Source organism: Callorhinus ursinus, unplaced genomic scaffold (assembly GCF_003265705.2).
Source record: "Callorhinus ursinus isolate GAN/ISIS: 27379988/994484 unplaced genomic scaffold, GSC_fseal_2.0 scaffold19, whole genome shotgun sequence".
In the NCBI taxonomy this organism is placed as follows: Eukaryota; Metazoa; Chordata; class Mammalia; order Carnivora; family Otariidae; genus Callorhinus; species Callorhinus ursinus.
Genome location: NW_027397081.1, coordinates 1913029 through 1926749, shown reverse-complemented (window position 1 = coordinate 1926749; position 13721 = coordinate 1913029). Strand labels below are relative to the sequence as shown.

General features: G+C 43.7%; 1 long non-coding RNA gene across 2 annotated transcripts; it reads left to right on the top strand.

Annotated features, from left to right (window-relative positions):
- Positions 1-3459: 3459 nt before the first annotated feature.
- On the top strand, positions 3460-9690 carry LOC141374563 (uncharacterized). 2 transcript variants are annotated; one of them, XR_012381567.1, is made up of 3 exons: positions 3460-3547; positions 4745-4839; positions 9601-9690. It is a non-coding gene; the product is annotated as an uncharacterized lncRNA (long non-coding RNA). The 2 variants fall into 2 exon arrangements; XR_012381566.1 differs by lacking the exon at positions 9601-9690 and adding an exon at positions 9318-9435.
- Positions 9691-13721: the final 4031 nt, after the last annotated feature.

Here is a 13721-nt window from a genome sequence, read left to right as displayed (position 1 = left end):
GGACCTGTGAAATGAGCCTGAGCCAACAACATCTGACTTCGGGAGCAACAGATAACTCCTGAGGTCTGTCTGACGCCAGTTCCTCCACCTGCCATGAAACCTGACTGACCAAATGCGGTGTTCCTGGGAACTGGACAGAGAGGAGTGGAAGCTAATGTATTTTATTTATTTGATATGTGTTAATTCATATAGTCAACATGAAGATGGCCTATTTAATTTCGGTGGTGGAAGCCAAAACGCTCCGCTTGGCAGCTACTCCAAGATTCAGTAGTGGAGTGGTTGGACCCTCCGGTATTAGAGAAGACCTTTCCTGTCTATCATGCCATCAAGGAACCTGAAGTTTTATATCAGGAGAATCTGTGGCGAGGTGGAGAATGTACTACATCTGGGGAAGTCTGCGTTTCAGTCCTAGCTCTACTATTTATTCCCTGTGTGATTGGGACTGAGAACTTAAAATTCCTGGGTCTTGGGTGTCTCCTCTACTAAGTGGAGATAAAATCTACCCTGTCACCCTTGGCTGTTGTGTGACAGCCAAATGAAATCATCAAGGGAAAATACTTGACCATCATGTATAGATGAAGGTATGTGTGTGTCAGCTCTGACTTCTGGCTCATTACTTTATCAGCTAAATCAAATAGCCTTTCATTCAGTTCTCCATGGATTCTCTGGACAACAGAGGTTTGCTGAGAGCTAAAGACTGATTTCTTTCTGTGCAAGGTTTATAGAAGTTTCATTAAGCAGTTCTCAGCAAGAGAAGTTGGTAGCTCACTAATCACTGTAAACTCCCTTGATTCCTCGATAGTGCACATTTCCCACTCTGTTCGCCCCATTTCATCTTCAATCCTCTAGTAAAGACTGTTCTAACCATATGACTCGAGTAGGATCTGTCATATGGATTAAAGAGGTGTGCACACGTGATAAACACTGGGTCTCTGAATCATTCCCTGCGATGTGTCAAATATGAACCAAGGAGCAGGGGCACCCCTTCTGGGTGGCCTTGGCTGGTGCTGGAAGTATTGTGAAGACAGTGGTCGCAGGGCATGACAAGTAGCCCATATGCCGAGAGGCAGATGTAGTTTGAGGATAAAGCTCCCACAGTGGTACCTGGTGACCACTCTTGATTGAAGCCAGATTCATCCGGTCTTTCCTATGACCTGCTTCCCAAACCTATAGCCTCTTTCAGTCTTGACCTCAGTAGCATTAAGTTTCTCTCATTTGCAAATAAAATGACTCCTTTACTATATATACCTTGAGCTGCAATCAGAGGTTTTGTTGTTTATAATACATTTGAACGGGATCTTACCGGCTGTTTTAAAAACAGAACCCCACCATAGTCTGACATTGCTTTTACCAAAAGGTGAAGTTTATGTCCCCTTCTTTGGTATCTTGGTGGGTTTCTGGAGCCTTCTTTGGTATCTTGGTGGGCTTCTGATTGCTCCATCCACTAGAGTATGGCAGAAGTGATGTCCTGGGACTCCTGAAGCTGGTCAGAGTACTGTACTGATTATGGGGGAAGCCAGAAATCCTGTAAGAAGTCTTGTCATCCTGAGACCACCACACTGGCTAGAGAGGCTCTCCCTGGCTGTTCAGGTCAACAGTCCCCTCTGAATCCCCAGCTGACACCCAGCAGCATCTGCCAGTCCTGTGAGCGAGCCATTCTGGCGCCCAGCCCTGTCTAGGCTTTCAAGGACGGAGGCCCCCATGACATCTGGCTTCTACCACCCAAGAGACTAAGTGGGAGCTGCCTGGCCAAGCTTCTTCCAAATTCCTGACCAATATATCTTGAGAAAGAAAAAAAGTTGTTTTAAACTCCTACACTTTGGCACAAATTCTTATGCCGCAATAGTAATTTTGCAACAAATCACTTAAAAATTTTTAAGTGTCAGTTAGTTGAGCATATGACTCTTGATTTCGGCTCAGGTCATGATCTCAGGGTCATGGGTTGGAGCCCGGTGTTGGGCTCTGTGCTCAGCAGGGAATCTGCTTGGGATTCCCTCTCTCTCTCTCTCTCTCTCTCTCTCTCTCTCTCCTTTTCTGTCTCCTTTAACTCTTGAATGAGTTACTTAACAGCAGGGACAATCTCTGGTAGAATATTCTTTTAGCTCCATAAGTAGATCAACAAGTTGTAAATGCTTCTTGAAGTTGAAGACCAGATACTTGAATTTGCAATGGTAGGAGAAAACTCATGTGCCTCCTGAGAGTCAAGAACATAAGGATTTACTATTGTATACAGTGTCTTCTTATTCTATTAGTTGTTAGATTATTATTATTTCATTGTCTAAGTGATAGCAGATGAAGCTATCACAATTTCTCTTTGCTTTCAACTTAAAAAAAAAGTGTTCAAGATTTCTGGTGAGAAAACCACATTAGCCAGGGAAACAGACAGTAATCAGAGCCACAATACCTCTTTCTCAAGTCATAAATCCCAGATATAAAAAAGAGAAAGGAAAAATTATATAGAAGTAGACAAAGGTAATGCTACATCTCCCAGCTCCCTCTGACTCTTGGACCTTTTGAGAAGTTTGAGCTATTTCATGATGGGCAAGGGTTTTAGGACTCTATTTTTGAATTTATTTTTCATGGTCCAATGATGAAAATAACAATAAGTTCCACGAATAGATTTCCAGTGGGTCAAGCATTTTTGGTTTGGAAAGTTAATCTCCTGAGCAGTGAGCTCCGTCCATGACAGGAAGGGCTCAGGACAACAATGACATGAGAGAGCAAAGCATCCAAGTCCTGCACAGTTCTGGTCCTCGCACCACCAAATGGGATTTGGGGGTTGGGAGGGGAGAGAGGACTGTAAGTGATTTGTGTTGTGATTCTATTACAGCCCTTCTTTCTGTAACTGCCGCCAAAAGCTATGCGGGTGGTACACCCTTATTTAACGGGTCTTAATGGAGGAATCCTGACTCCAGCTATTTTTCTCACTGACACAGTAGGGTGCTGCCATGGATCCTGGGGAGTGAACTGACCCAGCAGGCATGTGGCCCAGGACGGGAAGGAGTGAGAAGACACGTAGTGTCCCCACTGGGAGACGAGCTCTAGCTTCCCTCCTGATCATCCCATAACTGGGTGCTCTAGGTTAAATGTTTTCTCCTCCACTGCCCTCCATGGATTTGAAGACAAACATGATTTCACGTAGGGTTGTCGGGTCATCGGTTAAGTCACCCCTTGGTCTGCCAAGTTAAGAAGCCCCCATCCCTTACCTTGTCCAGGTGCTCTGACCCGTGCGGGTGTGTTTCACACCTGTCTTCTGCGGAATGCCTCCCCTACAATATGGAATTCTTACTGACTAGAGGTATTTCCCCCCCCAAGACAGTCTACTTTACTTATGTCTCATAACAAAACACAACAGCAATTGTTGAATGGGCAGAATTCTAAGAAGGCTGCCAAGATTCCCGGACACATACATGCCTGTATGATCCCTTTCCCTGAGAGCGGTCAGCCCTGTGAATGGGAGGGGCTATCACTCCCATGCTTAGTTATTCGTCAGCTGACTCTGAGCTAACCAAAATGAAGATTATTCTGGTGGTCCTGACCTCATCGGGTGACCCCTTTCTGAAGTCACAGATATTAAAAGTATAAGAGAGATTCAGTGTGAGGGGGGTTCTCTGTCATGGACTTTGACTCTGACGGGGGCCCCTAGTATAGGTGAGAGCAAGCCCCAGCCGAAGCTAGCAAGGAACTGAATCCTGCAGAAAACCTGAGTGAGCTTGGAAAGAAACCCTTCCCTAGTCAAGTCTCTGGAGGGGAATGCAGCAGAGAAATCAGCCCATAATGCTTGGACTTCAGACAGACAGAACTGCGAGATTATGAATGTCTGTTATTTAAAACCACTAAACTTATGGTAATTTGCTGGATATCATAGAAAGTAAATACAGGTACTCATCCACATGCCGAACATTGTAGTAAAGACGTGCCCTGTATTATCTCATTTAATTCCCGTAGCAACACTTGATGGCATCACTATGTCCATTGATAGAACAAGGAAATGGGCCTGGCTCAATGGACCAAAGCAGCAAAGATTGCTTCCTTAAATCCTGCAAATGTCATCCTCACTTTATTTGAATCTGTAAGACATTCCCAAGCGATGTTCTTCCCCCTGCGTTGCTATCTCTGTCCTTATAATTTTAATGACACAGGCTGATGCTGGTGCCCTGTGGAAGTACTTTGATCCAAACCATTTGGTTTCTTACAAGTATGAGCCACTGAGGACCCGATTTTCCATTTAATTGTGCTTTTGAAGAATCTAACTCAGCCCTGAATATTAAATTAAGCTTAAACTCTTTCACAAAATGCAAATGAAATTACGCTATCTCTGTCCTTTTATTTTTTTAGATATGAGTCTTTTGACTATAACTCTAGTACTTCCTTTTTTTTTTAAAGATTTTATTTATTTATTTGACAAAGATAGAGAACACAATTAGGCAGAGCGGCAGGCAGGGGGAAGCAGGCTCCCCACTGAGGAAGGAGCCTGATGCGGGGCTCGATCCCAGGACCCTGGGATCGTGACCTGAGCCGAAGGCAGACGCTTAATCAACTGAGCCACCCAGGCGCCCCTCTGTCCTTCCTTTTCAAAAGGTGAAGCGTATGCATGAAGGCACTGGCTTGGTGCTCCCATCTCGTCCTGCCCAGCCTCATGCTACTTTCCCCGGGCCCCTACCCCACATCTGGAGAGGCTTTATTGACTTGCTTTATTGGCTTCATTGCTTCGCTCCTACCTAAACTCCAATCTCCCTCCCAGGCTAAGAAAACAAAACACTGATGGATCTGTGGCTTGAAGCTTATAATCAAGTCAGCTTGCTGATGGACTCTTTCCGACCCAGTACCTTAGAACAGGTGAGTGAGAGTTTGTTTTCCTTGCGACAACATCTCTACCTTGTAGCCCAGTTCCACGTATTGAATTACAATCTGGCCCCATCATGCATTCCTTCAAGGAATTACTCTATATTTAGAACTGCCAGAAAGCCAATCTTTCCCCATCAAAACACAAGATTTCCAGAGAGGTTAAGTAAATGTGCCCTTGCTCCCACACGGGAGAATAGAGAAGGCAGAGTGAAAATTGCAGAAAGAATTGAAGACAGAGTGAAGGGCAGGGTGCCAGTGTGGGCATGAACTAGAATATGAAGGCAAGATGGAAAATGACGTTACAGTGAAACGAAGGGAAAAGCTCAGACAGAATTGAGAAACATAAAACAACTTTCCCTAGACAACGAGTAAGGAAGAAAATTCAGGACAAACAACATATGCATAAGAACTAGCAGCAAGGGCTCGGGGAACCTGAGAGGATTTGACGTCTCTGAGTTTTATTTCTCTGCAGCAAGGGTCTTACAGATGCTTTGTAGGAAGAAGCCACAACGTATCTCAGAGATTATTGTCAGTGTGGGAGTCAAATCATCAGAGATTTGGGAAAATCAGATGAAGGTAATAAAAAGTATGACAATGATAATATAATATTGAACATTCACCATATTGTCAAACGGATTTAATCCTAACAGAAATCTTCTGAAACTCTTGCTATTATTATGCCCATTTTAGAGACAGGGACGTTGAGGCACTGAGCACTTAAGTAATTTGCCCCAGGGGAGGGCGGGGACAGAGACAGGAGACCAGGGAGGCGGGAATGCAGGAAGCAAACGGGAAAAGGGAAAAGGCACCAGGAGAAGTAGCAAGACAAGATCCTGGAGGGTCTCAGCAGCCATTGCAAGAAATGCAGTTTTCATGCTGAGGGAGACGGTAAACCACCGAGCGTCCTGAGCAGAAGAGTGATGCGATTCAACTCGCATTTATAAATCATTCTCGGGGCACCTGGGTGGCTCAGTTGTTAAGCGTCTGCCTTCGGCTCAGGTCATGATCCCGGGGTCCTGGGATCGCGCCCCGCATCGGGCTCCCTGCTCCGCGGGAAGCCTGCTTCTCCCTCTCCCGCTCCCCCTGCCTGTGTTCCCTCTCTCGCTGTGTCTCTGTCAAATAAATAAATAAATCTTTAAAAATCATTCTTCGGCTGCGAGGGTGAGAAGCACTGATGAGCAGGGCTGGGGGCGGGGTGTGGATGTCAAGAGCGGGGCCACCACAGTAACCCCGGGAAGGGCTGGGGGAGGCGTGGTCGCGACATGGGTGCCCGGCACAGGCTGGTCGTCTCGATCGGGCCCCCCAGCTCTCTGCTGACTCAGTGTAGGGAGGGCGAGCTCAGCGACAGTACATGCAGTTACACGATTCCCCCCTTGGGACAATGTCCTCTGTGTGGTGAATGTGGGGGAGTGGCTTCTACTCTTCGGTAAGCTCATGATCAACCCATGATACTGAACATGACGTTGCGTGGTTTACAAAGCAGTTTCATGTCAGCTGTTTTGGAAACAGCCCAGTAAGGTAAGTGTGTCAGTCCCATACTGCTCCTGCCACTTGACAGGAGAGGGGACGGACACGGTGAACGCACAGGTTAACCTGTCCAGGGTCACAGGACTGGGGGTCAGAGGCCGGTCCTTTCTCCCCCGAGCCCAGCTTGTGAGGACCATCTTGAGATGAGACTGGGGAAGGAGGCGACAGCCTCCATCTTCTGGGATAAAGACTTGGTGGGAAAGTGAGCACGCGACGATGCTCTGGGCTGCCCCTTGGGAGGGACGCCTGCCTCCCGTAACTACCACGCTTGGTGCTCAGCCTTTCAATCAGGCGCCTTAAAAGTTCAACTTCGATAAAAGTTGCAAATCACTATAGAGAAGATGTGGGAAGATGAAGAAAAACCCAATAAACTGAAATCTCATACAGTCAGATGCAACAAGGGCTTTCCGTTTATAAGATGGTTTTAAGGTTCGAGACAGAAGAGCCTTTTGAGAAAGAGTTTCAAAGCATTTCTTCTGCTCACTGCAGCTTCAAGAATCAGCAAAACATCCACACCCTATTAGCTTTGATTTCCAGTTCATGAAAACCCATCATTTTTTTTTCTTTTTGTTCAATATGTAGCGCCATTAACTCAGCCTTTATAAGCTTTCTTGCAAGTTAAATAGATGATTTCCCCTCTACTGACAGGGCCTAGACGAAGGGGAGGTACTCATCTTGGACACAGAATTTAGGGTCTGGGGCATTCAAAAACTGGCAATCAAAATAAATAGTATTTTCATGTGATGTTTTTAGAACTCAAAACGCCCAAACTTCCACCCTGAACGAAACATCAAAATGTGAAATGCAGGCTGTTGTCATCAGTATGAGTGACTTCTCCTTTTCCTTAGGCTTCAGTATGGCTCAGCATGGCTCTGGTAAGCGGTACCCCCTCTGATCTTTCATGCTGCAATATTCTTTCTGCATGTCGTATTCCGTACAAGCCAGGGGTGGTTTCTCACACGTCAGGCCCAAAGAGGAAGAGGAAGAACAGAGAGCTCAAGCATTGTGTCTTGCAGGGTATCTCGGGCGCAACACGATTTGCCTTTAATTGGTTACATCTCCCTGAAGCATTACAAAACACAGCCTGCCCTCACCATAGTCTCCAGGACGGGATGGCGAGGCGGCTTTGGCGTGAACACAGCCACAAGGCACGAGGCCATGACTGTGAGGCCGGGGTTATACTTAGCCCGATGGCTCGAGCCATTAATTGCAGGATAGCTTTTCCTCTTGAGATGCTTCTGATTAAAATGTATATACACTCTGTTGGAAAGTAACTTCAGGGCAGATATGAAAACAGCAAAGAGAGATCTCAAACAAATACCTCTGAAAGAAAGGGCATTTTTGTGAAGCGGAGAAGACTTGGATTCTTGCCCTGCTGGGAGCCAAGTCTCCCAGGGCCATTTTGTGGTTGGCTGGGCCAGCTTTGCTGAAAGATAAAAGGGATGGAGAATGAAGGGAATCGGCTAAACTCTTCCGTAGCTAACAACCAGAATTTTCTCTGGGGTTGACTTTCTTCCTCATCTTTTGTAAGCACAGATACATGACTCAATGGGCTTTCATGAAACATGCATGGACCTCACCGGTTAACAGAATCCACATGCTCACCGGTTTCGCCAACCCCGTGCACATCTGTGGAGCCCTGCAGCATGAGTGAGCTGGGCCTTTCTGGTCTCTGAAAATGGACTAAAAGCTAGAGCTAGGTCACCCTCCTGGGGGCTGGTGGACGAGGTGTACGAGCATTGCCAAGCAGCTCACAGACGACATAAAATTCAGGTTGTGGGGAAGCAGCCAGTGAGCCCCGAACATGGCCCATCCTGCCTTCTCCTAGCCTGGGCCCTGCTCTTGGACTGGGCTCTGCAGACCAGCGTCATTAAGAGCCCCCACGAGCTCATTAGACTTGCAGACTCTCAGACCTGCTGAGTTCCAATCTGCACTGTGACTAGACCTGGGTAATTCTGATCCCCAGGGAAGTTTGAGAAGTTCTGGTCTAAGAACATGGTGCCCAGCAGCCTGGGCTTTCAAAACCATCCTTGTGAGTGGGAGGAAATATTAGAAGAACAGCCTGATGACCAGCCACCAGAAGCAAGTGCGGAGCAGACGTGAGCCATTACAAATGTGACAGCCCTTCTCAGCAAGAAGGAATGTGCCGGGGTGGGTGGCTCCGTAGGCACAGATCCTTAACAAAAAGGAGACTGCATTGTAGATTCAACCATTCTCAGATTTCTGGGAATCCTAGTGAAGGACATCCATTTCAGTGAGGGTCACGGGAAGTCAAGGCTGGAAGATGCTGAGGACCGAGTAGCTGTGGGAAGGAGAAAGGAGAAAAAACATCCTTTGGTGTCTGCAGACTGGGCCATGCAGGATTTGGCAGGTGACAGTCCCTTGTGTGTCACAGAGCCCTCCAGGTGGCTCATCGCTGCTGTCTTCTTGACCATTTTCACACTTTTTCTATCCAGATCCTTAAACTCTTGGGTTTATTTTGCAACCTGGAAGTCAACATAGGTCTCATACAAGCAAATCTCGGTGGTAACAGCAATCACTTCCATTACGGAGCACCCACTTTATATTAGGCACCATCCCAGATGATTTGAAGTAGCTCTTTAAACCCACGTGGCCCCCAAAGGAGGCATTTTCCCATTTTATAAGTGAGGAACTTGAGACGCGGGCGCTACTATTTCAAATTTTGCCCCAAACCATTTGATTTGTCCTAATTTGTTTGAATGAATAGGCAATGGTTCTTGCTGGACCCCCTGCTGAGGTCGATCTGTCTTCTCCGTCAGTTAACCTCCAGCCAGCATCTTCGCTCATTTTGTCATCTGTCCCCTGACCGTTGACTGGCCACATCTCGCCATTCCCTGCCTTGCGGTAACCCTGGGTGCTTTCAGATACACTCTTTGCTTGCCTCCACCGTACTGAGGCAGACCACCTCTCTCTCCCCACAGAATATTTCATGGGTTGTGTTGCTCTACCTTAAAGACCTGCTTTCTCTCTGGCGAATGACCCCCTGGCTAAGAAGAGCTGTTAGGTCTGGACTTCTTCCTTCTCTCCATGCCCCCTGTTCAGGTACGAAGCTTCTCTCAACTCCCGCTAAGAATTCATCAGCCCAGGTATACAGAATTTTGGCAGTGAAATGATCCTTAATGTAGGAAAAGAAAAGTTCTTTTATAGCAGCAAGTCAGGCCCCCATTGGGATCAACACACTTGTCCCTTCCCTTGCTAACGCAGGTCCATCCTTGAAGATCTAGGAATCCTGGGATAACCGAGAGCTGTACGTTTCCAAGTTTCTCCATCAAGGTGGCAGAAGGTAGTACATCCCACAGGAGAGAGGTAAGGGGTCTGGGAGCCTCATCCCCAAAGGGATTGGAAACAAATGTGAAACTCACTTTAAGCCTGAAGTTTAATCTTTAAAAAAGCGTGCAAATTGTGACTAGTCTTGCGTAATGTTTCTTTGTTTTACTGTAAACACAATTTGAATTTCATACCAGATTAAATCACCTAAATGTTCACCTCCAAGTTTCCGGGTGAAGTGAAAACTCCTGGATGATGGGTTCTGTTTATCTTGTGTGGCATTTAGCATCCCAGGCACGTTGCCCTATGGACGGCTTGACACTCAAATATTGTGGTCCCCTGACGATTTTGCTGAATAACTATTTTGGGGAACAGGACAGTCATTCAGAAAAGGATGAGCGTCTAAACACTGCCCTCACAGAAAACACAAGAGCGGTAGTGAATATAGCCGCTGTGGGCACCCCGCAGTCTAGGCATCTATTTCCAGTGAGCATCCACGTTAGCCAGACTTTGAATCCGCGTTGCCAAAGCAGGTGTTCCTGGTGAGCTGCTGACCCTCCCTGTGGCCACTCTGGAGACCAAACCTCCTATGGTACCTTCCTTCCCCCGATTCTTTGAGAAACATCACAGTGAGATCTCGTTGCCAACATCACCTGAAGAAAACTTTTCCCCGCCTTATGCAGCAATGAGGGATAGCACTGAGTCAGCGAGGTGTGTGTTCTATTCAATAATCTTAAAATAAAAATAAGTGCATCCACATGACTTGGCTATTTTACCACAAATCTTCTTTGCCAAAGGAGTAAATCCTGTCTCCTATGAGAGGAAGTTTGGAACAAGTGCTTAGGGGCCACCCATTTTCTCATTGTGAAGCGCAGTGATGCCCAACAGACTTAGTTATGTCTTTGAGTCTTGGCACCCTTGTAATTCTAATGGATGAAGCTATCTTTGGCTATGAAAGATTTTGCCAAATAAATGCCTTTGTCTTAAGGCACTTAAATAATTCTAGCTTCAAAATTAATGAAGAGATTATTGAAAACATCCTGACAGTAATTTGGAAGACAATCTGCACATATATTTCTATTTGGAAGAATAGTAATTTTTAAGCTAAATTCATCTTAGACCATAATTACAAGTGTCAGACAATGAAAGGACTGGTGAATTTGAGAAAGAGAAATTGAAAACAAAACCTCAAGAAATAAGTCAGAATATCTTAATGGTATGAAATAAATAAGACAAAGAAATATAGAAATTTCCTTAATTCATAATATAGTTCTTTGCTCTGGGGACTTGTTTGTTATTGTGGAAATCAGCCACATTTAATCTTTTAAATTATTAGAAGAATATTTTCCTTCATTTATTTTGAAATATGTTCTCCTAAAAAAGAGTATATATAAACATATGTCCAATTTAAAGAGTAACATTGAAGCAAACACTTACCTACTCATCAGCCACCAATAGGAAGAGAACATTATTTGTTACCTTGATATCTCTTAGGTCAGATGATTTTATTCCTTCTCCCTGGGTAACAGTCATCTGATACTCTGTGTAGATCAATCCCTTCCTTTAAAAAAACATGCAACGATACGTGTATTTATGCCTAACCAGTAAATAGTTTAGTTTTGCTTGCTTTGAGGTTTATATCTTTGAATCTTCAAATACTTGAATTTTTCTTCTCTCAGAATTAGCTTTCTAAGAATCATCCACACTGGTGGGTACAGCTGTATAACATCCCATTGTGTGATATTGCAAATAATAAATCCATTTATATGTCCACTTTTTAATGGATACTGGTATTCTAGTTTCAGCTATTATCAACAGCCCAGCAGCAAAGACTCGTGCATATGACTCCTAGCACACATGTACAACAATTTCCCTACCGTATACACTAGTTGAACTGCTGAGTCATAGAGAATGTCAGTGTTTGATTTCACTTGTTATTGTGAGGCTGTCTCCAAAGTGGCTCCCCCAAATTACTCCTCCACCAGAAATGCATTTCCACCAGTCTGTAACTTCTCCGGAACTTCACATTCTAGTCGATTTTAATTTTTTTTTTAGTTTTTTTTCTTTAAATTCTTTTTAAATTTTATTTTATTATGGTATGTTAATCACCATACATTACATCATTAGTTTCTGATGTAGTGTTCCATGATTCATTGTTTGTGCATAACACCCAGTGCTCCACGCAGAATGTGCCCTCTTTAATACCCATCACCAGGCTAACCCATCCCCCACCCCCCTCCCCTCTAGAACCCTCAGTCTGTTTTTCAGAGTCCATCGTCTCTCATGGTTCGTCTCCCCCTCCGATTTCCCCCCTTTCATTTTTCCCTTCCTACTATCTTTTTTTTTTTTGAAACATATAATCTCTCTGGTAAAAAGTGGTATCTCGTTGTCTTACACATTTTTCTGGTTAATGATCACATTGATCACATATTCATATGTATATGTTATGAATTATCTGTTTCTTTATTGACCATTTCATCTATTGGGATGTAATCTTACAGCCTTTTTCTGGCTATAGTGAGGTATAATTGACAACATTATAATAGATTTAAAGTATACAATGGGATGATTTGATATACACAGGTTTCCCTCCTTCTTTCTTTCTTTCTGCTGAGAACTCTCAAGACTCTTTTTTTATTTAAATTCAATTAGCCAACATATACTACATCATTAGTTTCAGATGTGGCAGTCAGTAATTCATCAGTTGCATATAATACCCAGTGTCCATCATGATGTGCCCTCTTTAAAGACTCTTTTAGCAAATTTCAGTTATACAATACAGGATTGTAAACTATAGTCAGCACAGACTACCCTAGATCCTCAGAACTTATTTGACTGTAATTGAACGTTTGTACCCTTTTACCAAACTCTCCCCATTTCCTTCCCCACCTTCCCCCCACCCCCCGCTCCCAACCCCACAAGCCATCATTCTACACTGTTTCTGTACGTTTGATTTTCTTTCTTTTGTTTTTTTTAAAGATTCCACATATAAGTGATATCATGTCATGTTTGTCTTCCTCTGACTGGTTTATTCACTTAGCATAATGCCCCCCAATTTCATCGTTCTTTCCAAAGGCAGAAGTACATATATTTTATATGATATATACATTTCACTTTTCCTTACTCATTCATCCATTGATAGATACTTATGTTATTTTCATATGATGGCTATCATAAATAATACTTCAGTGAACATGAGAGTACAGAAATTTCTTCAAGACAATTTTTTTTTTGGATGTATACACAGATGTGGGATTGCTCAATCATGGGGTAGTTCTATTTTAAATTTCTTGATGAATCTCCATACTATTTCCATAGTTTGCATTCCCACCAAAGGTATCAGACTTTCTTTAGTGTACATCCTTGCTATCATTTATTATCTCTTGCATTTTTGAGAACAGACATCCTAACAGATGTGAGGTGATATCTCATTGTGGTTTTAATTTGTATTCTCCTGATGATGAGTGATGTTGAACACATTTTCATGTACCTGTTGGCCATTTGTATGGCTTTTATGAAAAGAGTGTCTATGGATGTCCTTTGCCCATTTTTAAATTGTTATTTATTTTTTGCTATTGAGGTGTATGAATTTCTTATATATTTTGGGTAACATCCCTTTCTAGATACATGTTTTGCAAATATTTTCTCTTCTTCCACAGATTGCCTTTTTATTTTGTTGATGATTTCCTTTGCTACACTGAAGCATTTTAGCTTGATGTAGTCCCATTGTTAAATGTTTCTCTTATTTCCTGTGCTTTTCGTGTCAAATCTAAAAATCATTGCCAGGATCAATGTCAATGAGCTTACCCCCTATATTTTCTTCTAGGATTTTTATGGTTCCAGTCTTACATACAAGTCATTAATCCATTTTGAGTTGATTTTTGTGTATGGTAACTAGAAGGTTCCAGTTTCATTCTTTTTGCATTGTTGTCCAATTTTCCCAGCACCATTTATTGAAAAAACTATAATTTTCCATTATGTATTTTTGATGCCTTTGTAGCAAATTAACTGACCATATGTACATGGAGTTATTTTGGGGATCTCTGTTCTGCTCCATT